Below are 16,072 nucleotides of genomic sequence, written 5' to 3'. Positions count from 1 at the left end.
TCGATGGACACAACCATTTATAAGTCTGTCCACATGGTATATGCCTTTACATCCTGTGTCTTGCTTACCCAAGCTACTGTTTATACTGTGTATACACATAGATTAGATTATCATAGTTAACTAACAGTGAGATGGTCACCAGGGAAGCAAGACCACAGAACAGTGACTAAGCAGTACCTAACAGATACATACAAAATGTACTCTCCTGTTATACGATGACAGCGGTGGCAGCAGCCTAAAATTTACCATAAGCAACTTCTACTTTTTCCATTTTATCAAAACTGGAACTGACACTTCGAATCCTGACTTATCTCCTAAGATGTTGACTATAGTTCTGTAAAGGTCCTCAGGGAAGACCACCTTTGCCCTTCCAAAAGAACCCAGCCATCAATGAACACCCACTGTTAACAATGGTGCTAGTCTCTGACTGTAGACTAAGAAACTGACTTTCTTTTTTAAAGGACTAAAAATGAGGCATTTCTAAGGCTTAACTGCCATTTCCATGTAGAGGTGACCTACCTGGCAGAGCTTCACCAGCTGTCACGCTGTGCCTTAAGTATTTGTTCCTTTGATCACCTCTTTCCACAATGACCACTTGAAATTAGTATGAGCAGAGAAACTAGCAGTTGAAGATCTCGGGGGGGGGGTGGCTCCCCACAACAAAACGGACACAAAAGAAGTCCTGGACACATTGCCTGACTAAACCTAGCACATTACCTAAAATGATTCTAAGACAATCATTTAATATTTCAGAAATTAAAGAACAAAAATTGCCAATTAATACAACTCTTTCCCAGATGTTCAGTGTTTCCCTCTTCATCTCTTATTGTCTCTGCATTCAAGTCAATCGTATTTTTATGCAAATTCTCTTTGGGAGCTAGTAGTGTGTGTGTGTGTGTGTGTGTTTAAAGCCATACGGACTCTGACATGTTTTCTGTTCTGTTGCTCCACAGAAAAAGGTTTCTAACCCAGCTTGAGTTTATTTCAAAACTCTAATTAGAGACTAAAGTAGTATTTGCCTTGTCCAAATAGAAAATCACTCCCAAAGTTGATTTTTTTTTCCTGGTTAAAAAACCAACAAACACCAGATACAGTTTTTTTTTTTTAAAGCATTACAGTTCCTTGATAAGACTGTCTCCTATCACAGAACACTGCTTTCTGGTTAAGTTACACAATTTCATAAGGCTCAAAAATATTTTATCCAGAAGGCAACTTTTAAAAGAGTTCTTTCAAAATGATTGGTTTTACTACTTGAATAGTCTTTTTCTGTTTCTGACTTCCTGTCCTTTCTTTTCTCTGCCATATTGCACATCTGCTTACTCTCTGGAAAACAGAGTCTGAGTAGCAATGAATGCTCCTCTAAAACAAAATTGAATGACGGTATAAAGACCACACGACCTTACTCTTTCTCTGCACAGATTCTAAAATTTCCTTGTCTCTCTCCCACGCCCTTTAAGATCTTCGGGGCTGCAAAGGGGACAGATACTTTAATATTCTAAATAGGCAAGTGAAATATTACATATGTTTTATGAAAGGAAAGGACGGCGTTGTGGTTGAAGTTCAAGGGTTTTCGCTAGTCTCGCACTATAGAGATTGTACTACACTCAAAGCAAAATGCTGTCCAGAAAGAATCTTTAATGAAGAGTGTCGGGTCTCCACAACCTTGGCACCTGCTTAAAATCAGGACTGCCGAGAGCCGAAATCCCATCAAGTTCACAAACGCCAACCCCACTGCGCACTGGAAGGCTCCACTCTAAAAGAGGGGAAGGAAGCGATGGGAGGTTTCCGTCGCATCCCGGTCCAGGTGAAGGCTGGATTCTTCACCCGGGTGTCCGCAGTAAACGCGGAACTCCCAGCAGAGCTCCCGCCAGAAGCTCTGCGATCTCCCCAGAGTCGCAAAACTCAAGTTGTCTCCGCGCCTCGGAAACGACCCTCGCTCTGGGCTGCAGTCCGCGGCGCCCGCGGGCTCGGGGGGCTTTTCCGCCCAGACCCCTGCGATGACACCGCTCGGTCCCGCGGCCCGGGCACCCGCTCCCTCCTGCCCTGCGCGCCCTCGCCGCGCGCACACGAACGCTGGGACCCGGTCCCGCGGGCGCCGAGGGGTGCGGGGTGCTCGGGACCTGCGGCCCCGCTCCGGCCAGGCAGCTCCGCGGCGCGAGGCTGAGCGCAGGGGGGCGCCCGCACGGAGCAGGGCGGGCCGGGTCCGCGTTCAGCTCCTCCGCCGTCCCCACCACCCGCCGGGGGAAGGCAAGGACCGCGACCTCCGCGTCCGGTCGGCCGAGCGCGGGCCACACCCAGCGCCCCGAGAGGCGGCCTCCGGGCGCTCGGCGGGTCGATCACCCCCACCCTGGCCACGCAGGCCCCGGCGAGCCGCCAGTCCCGGGGAGCCCGGCTTACCTCGGTGCGAGCGCGGCCGCTCTGTCCCGGGCCGGGGCGCGGCGCTGGCGGCCCCTGCGGCGCGGAGGGAGAGCGGAGGGAGAGCAGCGGCAGGGCCGCTGGGCCGGCGGGCAGGCTGGATTCCTTCACTGCCTCAACTCCGCACCGCCAGCCCCACGCAGGGACACTCCCGCCCGCGCAGCCGCCCCCGCCCGGCGGCCGCCCGCCCCTCCGTGTCACTCACCAGGAGCACACACCCCGCCGGCGCCCCTCGCTCGGGCTTGCACACACGCCGCTGATCACGCCTCCCTGGGTTTTGTATCCGCTCACACGCACGTTCTGACACGGATCCCGTCCCTCCACACGCCTTCCCCAGCTCCTTTCCCACCCTACTTTCTAGAAGAATCCCCCATACAGCTTCCGCACTTCCCTGGCTTGCCCTGCACCAACCTTCTCCCCTTCTCCTTCAAACCTCCACCCACCCTAAACTGCCCACTACCATCCAAACACAGGGCACTACCCGCGCGAGGAGCAAGAGAATCGTTCTTCCCTACCCAGGAAAACGAACTTTACTGCCCCAGCACCCTCTGCAAAGGCGAGACGCTTCTCCCGACAGAAGGTAGTAATGCTTTCTGGGAGTGAGCCAAGCTCAAATGTAAACAAAGATAGCTTATTCGGAAATGCCGCGGAAAATCAGGCCCCGGGAAGAGCGCTGGGGGCTCAGCCCGACCTTTGAAATCAGACTGAGCTGAAGTGTTCTGGCCCCTCGCCTTCGCTCCGGGTCTCACGCGGGATTCTAACCGTGCGTGATCACCCACCGAGCTGCCCCGAGCCACCCGTGGCATCGGCCGGTGATGTTTCTGCTTGGGAGTGCAGTAGTCGGAGAGAAAAGGCAAGCATTATTCATGATGGATGCACTTTAGATCACACACCTCTTCCAGAGGCAGCAGAGGGAAATGCAGGCTGCTCTCAGGTTTATTTTTGAAGGGTAACTTCCTAGCCGCCTTTTCTCTGGGCAGTAACTGTTCCTCAGGGGCTTCGTTGCTTTCAGAGCCTTCTACAAATATCCAACTAGTCGGTTTCGCCTTTCAAGCTCAAAACAGCAGAATTGTATTCCATTTAAGGGAGTCATTATTTGAAACGAATTACACTTTCAGGTAACATTCAGATCTACAATACATCATAGCCTAGTTGACAAAGATCACTCTGGTTAAAAGAAGAGCTGAAAAGAAATAACTCTTTGTGTTACCTGACTGGGAATTTTTCTCCTACCACATAGGCTGGATTGGTGAATGAGTGTGCTTTGGAATCTGATCCAATCCTTCAGATAATCTCAGCAGGTAGGTATGGGTTTTGCCCACCTACTTGCAAGTAAAGAAAGGTTAAATAACTTGCCTAAGTTTTCAACTAGTAACTAGAGGAAGAATTTGAACCCAGTCTGGCCCCACCTTTGCTGCAGACAGAAAAGCCAGCTTCTGTACAAGTCAAGGACAAATGCCACCCTATTGCTTATTGAATTTAGAAGAATTAATTAGTAACTTGGAATGATCCAACTTGGAGTGTGGTGCACATTTCAGGGCTTCTTGCAAAGTAAGTCGTTTAAGTTTTGAGCGAAGGTTCCCCCATGACTAGAATTCGAAAACAAGTAATAAATTATCGCTTCCCTCAGGATGGGCTTGGGAAATAACATTGAACTCGGCCTTCATTCCTTTCTTCTACCACTTCATAACCTTCCCGGGACTCCAAATCCAACTTGCTTACTGAAGTCTGACAGAAACATGCTTTCAAGACCAGAGGGATGAAAGGATTTTCAGAAGCCAGACCTTGCCTTTTCATATTTGAGTGTGGCTTTCCAGTAAGTCATCCCTATAATAATAACTCCTCTGTAGGCCAAGAGCAGAGAATTCAAAACGCAGGACTGATGTAAAAACAGAGCAGTAGTTTTAGAAGAACGCATCAGACTTCAGCTCATCTCCAGGGGGTCGGAGGCCCAGCCCAGGAAAGGGCAAGGGCGTGTGATAACCCAAAGGAAACAATAGTATCTTTCAGGAGGTAGACACTGCCCAGCAAAAGAAATCAGACTACTGAACATTCTATGGATAGTTTCAAACCAAACTTAGATCTTTGGTTGCTAAAACTAATTTGGTCTGAAAAAAAAAGTAAAACGTTAAGGTTTAAAGTGCTTGCTGAAGTGTCAGTTAAAGCTTCTTGCACTTTAAATAATTAACAAGACAGTGTTTTGATGAGTCAAGCATAAATAATTTTTTAAAGCATATAAAATAGATCCCTACTAATATTACTTGGAGAGGTAAAAGCCCAAAGAAATGGAGTGTGAGAAAAAAGACAGATTTGTGTTTTTTAGTAGATGTTGGAGAATTGCTTGAAAAAAGTACATTGTTTGAAATGATAACCAGGAGGTTATGCCAATATGACTCTTCAGAATTATTTTGTAAGATTATAATCCGTGAGTCTCATTTTACTGTTTTATTAACTAAATCTAAAAACTAGAGATCCCTTCTGAAGCAAACAAGTAGCACAGCAGCAAATGTCTAAATATGTAAGGGCAAAGTATGTAGGTTTATATTTCCTAATGTTTAAATGTTTAAAATGATATTTTAAATCTGTAGCTACTGCTTCCTTCTGTGTTGTCTCCTTCAAGCTCTACCCAGTGTACTTCACTGTAAGCATGGGGGTCAGTAAAGCTGACTGAACAGTATTGATTTCCATAAAATGTCACATTCCTAGCTTTTCAATCCCCATTGTGCTGGATACCCGAATCTGTAGGTGTGGGTCATTGAGAGCAAGGAACACGTTCAAGGGAGCCTGCTTAAGGCTTTCATCAATTGCACAGTGTCCCTTTGAATGTCAATATCTGAGTGAGTGGCATAGACAGGAAGTGAAGTAGATGCTAGGCTCCAAGGTACCAGGCAGCATTTGGCCAGATAGGGCTGCTACCACAGAGAGATGCCGGACTTTGACTGGGTACAGTCACTGGGTAGGATCCAGGTAATCTCCCTCAGGGTGGTGATGGACAAACCATACCTGTTTGCAGATATTCCAGCTCTTCAGTTGATGGAATCTCACCCCTTTGTTTGACAGGTTCGTGGCCCTACAACTTGCTCCAGGCCGTGGTGTGGATGAGAGTGATTGGAGGTAGTACTCTGGTACAGATCTCCATGTTATCTCCTTCCAGTACTGCAAACAGTGAGGTGCATAGAGGTGGCACCTCCATCAGACAGGAGCCAGAGATGATACTGAGCAGGGCCACATCTGTGGTCTTTAGTGGACACATAGTACAAGTAAGACGTAGAACTTGTTCTAAGTCACTGGGTCTGGGACGCTTGTTTCTTCATTACAATCTGGGTCCCTTTTTGGTTACAAATAGGGAGGTAGTGTAACTGTCCTGGCAATAGTGAAGATATTCTAAAGGGAAGAGAAGTGTTCTTCCCACCAGGGATCAGACTATGGAAACAATCATCCCCAAGGAATTAGTATTTCCCTTGGAGTCTCATGCTGAGGAAGGAAAAGTGCTAAACAGAAGGGGTACTTATCTCATAGGAAAAGACTGCACTAAATTCTGACAACACATCCGTCCACTTTGCTGGTGACAATGGAATAGAGACAAGGATGGATCCGTGATGGGCAGAGCCACAGCTGACCAGGACTACTTAGTTATGGACACCTCCAACCCTCTTACTCTCCACTGAGACGTCAGTCCCATGCTGGGTTTTGGGGAGGGTAACATGACTTTATTTGTTTCCCTTCCAAATGTGGTACATTAAATCCTTCCTCTGATTAACTCATATTCTCTCTCTCCCTTCATCCTTTTTTCCCTTCCTCCTTCCCTGTCTCTTCATAGCCTAGAGTGGCCTAGAGCTTCTATGTTGTCAAGAATGACTTCGAATCATGATCCTGCCTCTACTTCCTAAGTGCTGGCATTATAGGCTTCTACCTCCAGTCAGGCCACTCTTGGTTGATCTCTTTATTGGCACATTGAGGATGGACTGCTGAGCCTGCCTCTTTAGGGCTGCCAGACCCACGCTCTGGCCCTGACTTAGATGGAGTTTCTGTTTCTATGATGAAACATCAAAACACGTTGGAAAGGAAAGAGTCTATTCAGTTTACACTTCCACATCATTGTTCATCATTGAAGAACAGTCAGGACAGGAACTCAAGCAGGGCAGGAACCTGGAGGCAGGAGCCGAGGCAGAGGCCATGGAGGAGCGCTGCTTACCGGCTTGCTCCTTGTGGCTTGCTCATCCTGATTTCTTACAGAACTCAGGACCACCAGCCAAGGGATAGCACCACTCACAATGGTCTGGGCCCTCCCTCACTGATCACTGATTAAGAAGATGCCCTACAGGCTTGCCTATCTTACATAGGCATTTTCTCAATTGAGGTTCCTTCATCCCGGATGACTTTAGTTTTCATCAAGTTAACATAAAACTATCCAGCACAGACTCTGGCAACTCTGGGAACAGTAAAAATAAGTTCATAATTGTAGACGGTATTGTGGCCAAGTGGCCAATCACTCCTCTCCTTTAAGGTACACACTAGCTTATATTTCTTGGCTTTCCAGGTTATTAGGTGAGGCCATGGGCTATGCTAATCATTAGGAGGAATGTTGAAATGCCTTACTACACCTCCAGTTTGCACTCAGGATACCTCACTATACCTCATGTTCTCACATCAGTGCTTCTCAACCATCCCAATGCTGTGATTTTTTCATACAGGTCCTCATGTTGTGACCCCCCAAACATAAAGGTATCCATTATTTCATAACTGTAATTTTGCTACTGTTGTGAATTATAATGTAAATTATCTGAGTATGGTATTAAGCAACTCCTAGTCAATTCCTAAAGGGGTTGTGACCCACAGGTTGAGAACTCTACCCTGTGTGGTTTTTCTCCCCTATATGGAAACTAAGGACCCTGAGACTACATGCAGTGAGTCAAGGAACCTTCTCTGTGAAAGGGTCAATAGCAAACATTGACCTTCCCATGGTCAGTATCATAAGTACTCAACTCTTCTGCTTGGTGCACTATAAACACAGCTATGGACAGTGTAAATAAATGGATCTGGTTGTATTCTAGAAACACGAATTTCAAGAAAAGCAAGCAAACAAACAAACAAAGGCTGGGTGTGCTCGGTAGTGGTGTCTGCTGACCCAGTATCTGAAGACTGGAAGGACTGGTCTCTTAGTGATGCTAAGATGTCTGCGTGCTGTATACCCATAGTAAACGGATATGTGAATAGACAGTCCTCTTCGTGAGTTACACAGAAGTATCTTACTCCACATTTCAGAGGAAATTCCAGAGAGATGAATAATGTAAACATTTTAAAGCTATAAAAGTCCTAGTCCTAAAGATAGTAAAAGACTACCTCACATTGTTAGTTATCTTTACAATATTAGTTAGAAATATGATTTAAAAATATAAGGAGCTGTAACAGAAAAAACATGATAAAATTATTATTTCTATGCATAGCAGTAAAGGGCTAAGACAGATTGTAGAAACTTATATTGAAAGGAGAAGCAGTGAAATATTTCAAGTGGACAGAGGTGCAGAGGCATCCCTCAAAAAGAGGAATATGTTCTGATGGTAATGCACACATATTCAAACTCACCAATGGTCAGAATGTAAGTCAGCACACGACAACATGGGTTCTACTTCTTATGGCAAAAATATGTCTTTCTCTTAAGTGTAAGTGTATATAAAAAGAAAGAACTCTTGTGTATCTAGCTGGCTGGAATCTGACCTGATAGACATGCTCAGAAAGCAATTTACAGTACTCACAAACACTAAAGCTGCACCCAGCCTCTGACTGCCCTTTGCCAATACAAACCATCTATCCTATGAAAATACTGTGTACAGAAACACATTTACACAGCTGTCCATTGTAGTGTTATTGTAAGTTGGAAAATGTGGAGCACACCTCAACATCTTCATACAGAAGAATGGGTAAGTAAGTTGGGTGTGTCTACAGTGTAGAATACTAAGCACTTTAAAATAAGGGAGAGAGGCCAGAGAAATGGCTAAGTGGTTAAGAGTGCTTGCTGCTTGCAGAAGAGAAGTGTTCAGCTCACACGTGCCTATAACTTCAGTTCTAGGGGATCTGACAGCTCTGCCCTCCATGAGCACTCATATGCATGTGTGCATACATACATAGATATATGGATTGACACATATGTAAATATAAACCCATTTATCAAAAGGAGAGTCGTCCATGTTGACAAGGAAGAATGTGGTTTTTAAGGAGTAAGTCGAAATCATGGCATTTGGTCCAATGTGAGCTCCAGGAAGAAAAACAGTAGAAATTGAAGGGCATCTCCACTGTAACACTCCCAGAGGGAGGCTAAAATGTAGGGGACTTCCACTCTAATCTTTGTGCACTCCTGGTTTTCCCCTTTATACACCATCATATTATTTAGACGTGGAAGGACAGGACCAAGCGACACTGAGAGAGGAACTCATTGTGGACATTGGCCAAGGGGAAACAGGCACCGATGAAGTTTCACTCAAGTGGCTTCAAGGCTCACTCAGGTGGCTCCGGAGCCCTGAGTCATGCTCTTGACATTCAGCTACAGCTGGTCGGGTTGTCACTGGGAACCAGGGCTCTGCTTGGCATTGTTCCAGAAGAGAAGGAGACTTGGGTGGAAAGAAAAGGCTTGGGCTTGTGAGCCTGGAAACAAATAATGGCAAAAACAAGAGGGAACAGCAGTGTGACTGGGCTAAGCCTGTCGAACTGTCTTCACTGCTTCTCATTTTCTAAGGCTAAGCCTCCCTTCTCAGAAGCTGCTCCTGAGGGAACATACACCCATTATAAGGTTGGGCCTGATTTTAAAAGACACATCAGTATGCATTCTAAGAAAACAATTCTAGGCTCAGTCTACCTTTGTTGTGTTAGTAGGAGGAGAGATGGCAAGAGTTGTATAAGTTACACATGAATAGGCTGCCGTCCACTCAAGACAGACACATTCATTCTTTGATGAGTGGTTAGCTTCCATCCACCAAGAGCAGCTCTGTCACAAACCTTATGAACAGGGAGATAGAAAGAGCATCTATGACTACTTACCACTTAAGCAATGGTATCTTGGCTTTTACTTAACATAAAGTATTATCTATTTAAGTCAGCTGTATTCTAAAATTCTTCTCATTATTGTATAGTATTTATCTTATAAATGGTCCTGCTTAATGTTGCTCTTGGATGCCAGGAAGTGCAGGTGGCCTTGCAGGTACAAGTGCCCTTGTAGACTCAGAGTCTATATTTAAAGAGGAGAACTCTTCTGACTCCTCACCATCTCCATACAAAAATGAGTCATAGGCAGTTGTGCACATGTATCATGTTTCCTGCGTGCTTGTACCTAAATTTTCTCTATTATGGTACTTGCCTTACTAGAGTAGATTCTGGGATGTAAAATGTGTTTATAACATCGTGTGTATAATGTGTTTACAGTGCATTCGCTTCCTGTGGACTTAGGACCATGTGTAGGAAGGCTAAACAATACACATGTGCTATCTCTTTGTGGTGGAGGCTGCATGTCCCAGACCCAGGGACCAACAGTTGGTTCCTGTCAAGGGCTGGGAAGGAAGGCTCTGTTCTAGGTCTTTCTCCTTGGTTAGAGATAGCCAACTTCTCCTTATCTCTGTTCTCATTGCCTTCCCACTATATCTATTTGTATCTGTGTTCATATTTCTCTTTGTATAGGGCGTTAGTCATATTGGACTAGAGACTATTCTGGTGACTTCCTTTTGAAGACTTCATCTCCAAACAGGGTCATATTCTAAAATGCTCAGGGTTAGGACTGCAGTTGAACTTTTGTTGGGAGAATCAGTAAAACCCACAACAGATAGCACTCCAATGAGTAGTGGAGATGATATTAGGACCACAGCCTGGTGACATAGGGGTTTTTATCAGACCTGCTACCTGTGCATCTTTACCATCCATCCTTTATAGTCCTGTTAATTCCTGTACCTTGCTGTTTTACGTAACAGCTCACATAGCTCCATACTTTCTTCAGGCATTTGTTCTTGGAGCCTAGCACGGTGCCCAGCCCAGAGCAGACAGATGAGTGATTGACATTGCTCATCTGTCAGTTGACACTGCCATTTGTCTTCCTGGTTATACAACTCAATCTAAAGGAATCTAGGCTTAGGCTTACAGAAGAAAATGTTACACAAACCTAAAAATTTAAAGACCTTTTTTGAAAATATGTTGTAGTATGATGTAATCATAGCTTTTAGATAGGAAGCTGGAGGAATGAAGAGGTCCAACACAAGGGGAAGGATCCTGTATTCATTCCTTCCACAGACGAAGCAAGTTCAGCCAAAGGATGCTGTGCCCTACTTCCCTAATAAGGAACTTTAGATTTAAAGTCTAATTGAAAAGTTACTGGGAGGGAAAGTGCAAGTGCTTCTGTTGAGATTATTCTTTGGTTAATAAATAGGATTCCTGGGTAAAGCTTACTGTGTTTTTAAAACCTAGGGAAGATAAGTCAGAAGGGCAACTTCTCAGAGTCTTCAAGTGAAAACACACAGGCGCTGATGAGCTTTGCGGTCTCTGCCGGAGACAGAACAAGAATAGTTTATGCTCCGGCATGCGAGGGCTCAGTTGACCATGAAGGAAGATTTCCCAGCAGAATACTAAATATTGGGATGGCTTGGATTTTAATACCAGCCACGGGTTTACATCTTTCTGTCATTTAAATGAAATCTCCTAAAATATAGTGAACCAAGCTTTTTCTCATACTCACAAGAACTTGGAAGAGTTCTGTGATTTGCTGAATATTAGTGTCCTTACTGATAAAATAACTTAATGTCGCTGCCTACCTGAGATTCTTGAGGGAGATTGAATGTGAGGCATATGGTACAATTTCCTGCATAGTGTGAAGGCTAGAGAAATACCGTCAAAATTGAATGTGGTCACATTATGGTTGTATAGCTCAGTTTTCATATGGTACTCCTAACAGTGGGAGCAGGGGCTGTCCCTGACTCTGTTGCTTGCCGTTGGGATCCTTCCTTCCTACTAGGTTGCTTCAGTCAGCCTTAATAGGAGAGGAGGTGCCTAGTCAACGGCAGCTTGATGTGCTTGGGTGGTTGATATCCAGGGAGGCCTGCCTTCTTCTGAAGAGAAACAGAGGAGAAGTGGATGGGGTGAGGAGAAGGAGGGGATAGTGAGGGGTTAGGAGGAGAGGAGGGAGGGGAAACTGCAGTCAGGATGTAAACTCAATGAATGAATAAGTTTCGTGAGGAATCGGCTGCAGAGCTGGATCAATAGATGACGTACTTGTACAAGCATGAGGACCTGAGTTCAGATCTCTGGCACTCACATAAAAACTGGGCATGGTGGTATGCATCCATAAACCCAGCACGAGAGGATAGAGGGCAGAGACAAGAGGGTCCAGAAGCTCATGGGCCAGCCAGTATAGCCAGATGATGAACTCCAGGTTCAGGGAGAGACCATGTCTCAAACAAAACAAACAATCTAAGGTGGGTAGCCCTGAGGAATGACACTTACGGTTGCCCTCTGTGTATGAACCTGCACACATATACACAAAAATTAACACAGATGGGTGCCTGCCAGGCTGAAGACTACACATAAGCCATCATTCTAAAGATAAAGGTTGTTTCATCTCATTTAGTCTCTCAGTCTTTATATGAAGTATGTGCTTTCATTCCCATTCTACAGATGAAAAAAAAAATAAGGATCAGAGAGATTAAGCAACTTGCTCCCGAGTCACAGGACTACTGAGAGGCAAAGCTCTAAGGTGAACTAAGAATCTCCACAGCACAGGACACACAGACTCCACAGACACACAGCTGACATGTGTGTCTGCTCAGAGCGGAACTGACTTCAAAAATCTAGCACTGCCTTTAATAAGCCTGTTGTTCCTACATTTCCATCCTTCATCCATTTTTAAACTGTGAATTCATCCGCGTTTGAACAATTTTATGTACTGAAATGATTCAGTGATGAGGAATAATTAATTTATTTTTCATTTTTATTAATCAGAGCCATAGGTCACCCAGTTCTAAATCAACAAGGTAGCAGCATGATCTGAATTGCTGTAACTCCTGCTGGGGGCAAAGCAACCCTGCCTTGTGGTTGGCTTGTGCAGTTTTATCACTGAACAGTTTGCACTAGTCTTTTTGAAATACCTATAATAACTAATTGGCTCTTTCCCTCCTGCTAGTGACATTTCAGAAGTTAATACTCTACAGTGAATCATTTCTCGTGCTGATTGATGAATTCACGGACTGCAGCATCATTTTAGGTAGGCAGATTTCACCCCTACAAAAAAGACCTCTCTCTGATTTTTATGTGTTCTAAAGACAGACAGATGGACTGCATTAACAGTTCTAAACAGTGTTGTCAGCAATTTTGGAAAAAGGCTTTTTAGGAACCAGAATGCATTTTCAAAATACATATTCCATTGTGAGATGTTACAAGTGGATGCTTGAATCTAGAAGCCAAAATGCTAAGTCACTGGAGACAGCCAGTATGGATGGGTTATTGAGGCAAAATGAACTGAAAAGCTGAACTCTGGGGTAAGAAATGGCCCCTGTGTGTGAGCCTTTAGATGGGCAATTAGAAAGAAGGACAGGAAATGGTGAGCTGGTGAGCCACCGTTCAGGGAAGCAGAAAGCCCTGATTAGCAATGCTTGCCAATTTCAATGTTGTCAATAATCCTCCTGTAGCCAATTTTAAACTACCAACAGCTTGACAAATTACATTTTTGCATTTTTTTATCTTTATTCTTAGTCATTGTCTCTCTCAAGCCAACATCTGCCTGTTCCAGCACCACCCCTGGAGACAAACTAGCTTATCAATAGTCTCAGGATACGCTCAGGAGGCACTCTTAAAGAGAATGGGTGTCTGACAGGCCAGGTGAGGGAGAAAGTCAAAAAATATAATTTCCAGGATGAAATTGAAACAGAAGACTTGTGGCTGGAAATGACACGGCTCCAAGGAGGCCATGAAGATTAGATGTTTCAGAAGGCGGCACTGCCACTGCCAGACAGGAATGGAAGTCTTGGACACAGAGATGGATTCTGCAGCTGTTGATTGATTAGAGAGAGGATGGAAAGGGAAGGGGCTGTGGCAGTCATGCCAGGGAAGCAAGATAAAGACCAGTTGTTCTTCTGCCATGATGCCTGTCACTGCCGTTCTCTTACGCTCGCTTTTCCTACATGTGCCCCAAGAAAATCGCACTCATCTTCAGCAATGCTGGAAGTTCCTACTTACAGGATGTCATAGGCAAGTAGTTCTAGCCTGGTGCCAATGGATCAGGAGGCCAATAAGGAGTAATCAGGCAATTTAAACATATAGGGAAAGCATAGCTGCAGATTCTAGAAGGAGACAGTTTGGGGAAAGTCAGATGGGTAGTCAGCAGACAGACAGATGAATAGAAACCCATGAGCAGACATAACGGCAGAGAGGTAAGGTGGTGTGCTGGGACAGGGAGGAGAGTGAGCAGTACAAGAATCATGTGTTTTAAACTGAGCAATGATGTCAGAGGTCCTCACTGCCCACCCTCAATCTACTCCTTCCTTCTTGCTTAAAGCCCTGCTTTCATTTTGCCAATATAGCAAGGTTTGTCATTTGGCAAATTTATAACCAATGAAATAACAGAAGAACTTACAGAGAAAGCTGTCTAGAAAGCTCTGTTGAGAAGAGGATAGAAAGGTGCTTTCCATATTTGTTCCTCTCTGTCCTCCCTCTCCAACCTTTTCCTTGGAAGACAACTGTTGATGGCTGGGGCTTGAACAGACAGTTTGCACCATGAGGCAAAGGTGAAGAGAGAAAATCATTAGGGATGCTGTTCTAGAAAACAAAAACACCTTGGTCCCTGCCTTAGTCAGTGTTCTTTTGCTACGAGAAGACACCATGATCTAAGGCAACTCATAAAGGAAAGCATTTAATTGGGGCTTGTTTACAGTCTGGGCTTTAGCTTATTCGTGGTACACAGGCAGACTTGATGTTGGAGAAGTAGCTGAGAGGTCTACATATGAATCCACTAAGAGCAGGAAGAGAGACACTGGGACTGCCTTGGGACTCCACAGGCAGCAGGAAGAGAGAAACACTAGGACTGGCTTGGGCTTTAGACACACAGAATGACAAATTTCCTCCAACAAAGCCATACCTCCTAGTCTTTCCACATAGTGCCACTCCCTGAGAAACAAACATTCAAATCTATGAGCTTATAGGGGCCATCCTCATCTAAACTATCATAGCCCCTGGCCACTGAGGAGCTGTCATAGCATTTCTACACTGTATACACACACACACACACACACACACACACACACACACACACTTACATAAGAGGAAACTTTTTGTCTTTTTGTTTAAGTTACTGATATTTCTAATTTGGTTACTGTCTCCTAATTGAAATTGATACATAGACATAATCAGCTAGACAAGTCAGGCACTGAAACTAGAAAGCAGAGATCAGTGATTGTTTCACGAATTCTGGGTCAAGATAGGAAAGAAGGACACAGTACAGTTACATGGGCTAGAACATAAGATGAAGGTCACACTAGCAATCTTGCTTGAAGCCAAGTTCTCTAGAAAAGAGAACAGCTCAAATCCAACCCCAAGTCTCTCCATTAAGGATTCTCCTTTGCCAGTGAGCCCCAGGCAGGGTGGCAGGTGACTTGCAGATAGTCAGTCAGTGCCTTCAGGTCTGAATAGAAAAGGACCCGATCAGCAAAGGGGCCAGGAAGGTCGCTGCTCTGAAATGAACTGTAGCAGCAGTAGACATGAAGAAGTTAAGAGTGAAAACAGTTCATTACACTTCCCATCTGGGAAACCAATTCATGGTTGCCTGCCTACTAGCCAGCCTGGTGAGCATCCCCTAGGCTACCACTGACACACAGGGCTAAACTCTCCCATCCTATCATGAGTTAGATTTGCAAGATGCCTCAGACATGAGAAGAGAGAGATAGAAGTGGAGATGGGAGATGCAGATCATACTTTACTGTGGTGTGCAGGGGACCAGATGGAGCTAGGATGGAGCGAGAGCCTAGGGGGCATCAGTGAAGGTGACAAAGAATAAAAGGCAACAGCCATGAATTCTGGTCAAAATGTGAACACCGTGTGCAACTAAAAGAAAGGCAAAGGAGGCATGAGAGACAAAAGCCTAGACACGGACATCACCTCAGTGCTCATGTGTGCTGTGGCATCCGGCTTGTTTCCTTTCCAACAACCAACAGGCAGGGCAAGAATAGCACTGGTGTCTGCCCTCTCTCCCATGATGTACAAAGTGCTGTTTTAGTTAGGGTTTTACTGCCGTGAACAGACACTTTCACCAAGGCAACTCTTATAAGGACAACATTGAATTGGGGCTGGCTTACAGGTTCAGAAGTTCTGCATTATTATCAAGGCAGGAACATGGCAACATCCAGGCAGGCATGGTGTAGGAAGAGCTGAGAGTTCTACATCTTGTTCTGAAAGCAAATAGGAGAAGACTGGCTTCCAGGGAGCTAGAATGAGGGTTTTAAGCCCAAGTCCACAATGACACACTTGCTCCAACAAGGCCACACCTACTCCAACAAGGCCATACCTCCTAATAGTGCCACTGTCTGGGCAAGCCATATACAAACCACGAGGGGGCTCTACCCAAAGATACAGTAAATGTTTCTAACAGCTTGTAATAAACAGAAAGGGAAGACAGCACAAATCTCCCACAACAGAT

The 16,072-nt window shown here is 45.0% G+C and overlaps 1 protein-coding gene across 5 annotated transcripts in view; it reads right to left on the bottom strand.

Annotated features, from left to right (window-relative positions):
- Spats2l (spermatogenesis associated serine rich 2 like) overlaps positions 1-2,637 on the bottom strand; it is a 167,390-nt gene extending 164,753 nt beyond the window's left edge. Inside the window, exon 1 of one of the 5 annotated variants that reach the window (XM_028765626.1) lies at positions 2,621-2,637. The gene's annotated coding sequence lies outside the window, so the exon portion shown is untranslated. Of the gene's footprint in view, positions 1-2,397; positions 2,562-2,620 lie in introns of those variants that run through there. The other 4 variants (XM_028765624.1, XM_028765631.1, XM_028765627.1 and 1 more) reach the window with 4 other exon arrangements.
- Between the last annotated feature and the right edge of the window lie 13,435 nt (positions 2,638-16,072).

The sequence above is a fragment of the Grammomys surdaster genome, unplaced genomic scaffold (assembly GCF_004785775.1).
Source record: "Grammomys surdaster isolate TR1022 unplaced genomic scaffold, NIH_TR_1.0 165, whole genome shotgun sequence".
NCBI classification, from domain to species: Eukaryota; Metazoa; Chordata; class Mammalia; order Rodentia; family Muridae; genus Grammomys; species Grammomys surdaster.
The sequence above is the reverse complement of the archived record's forward strand: the minus strand, read 5'-3'. Positions and strand labels throughout refer to the sequence as shown.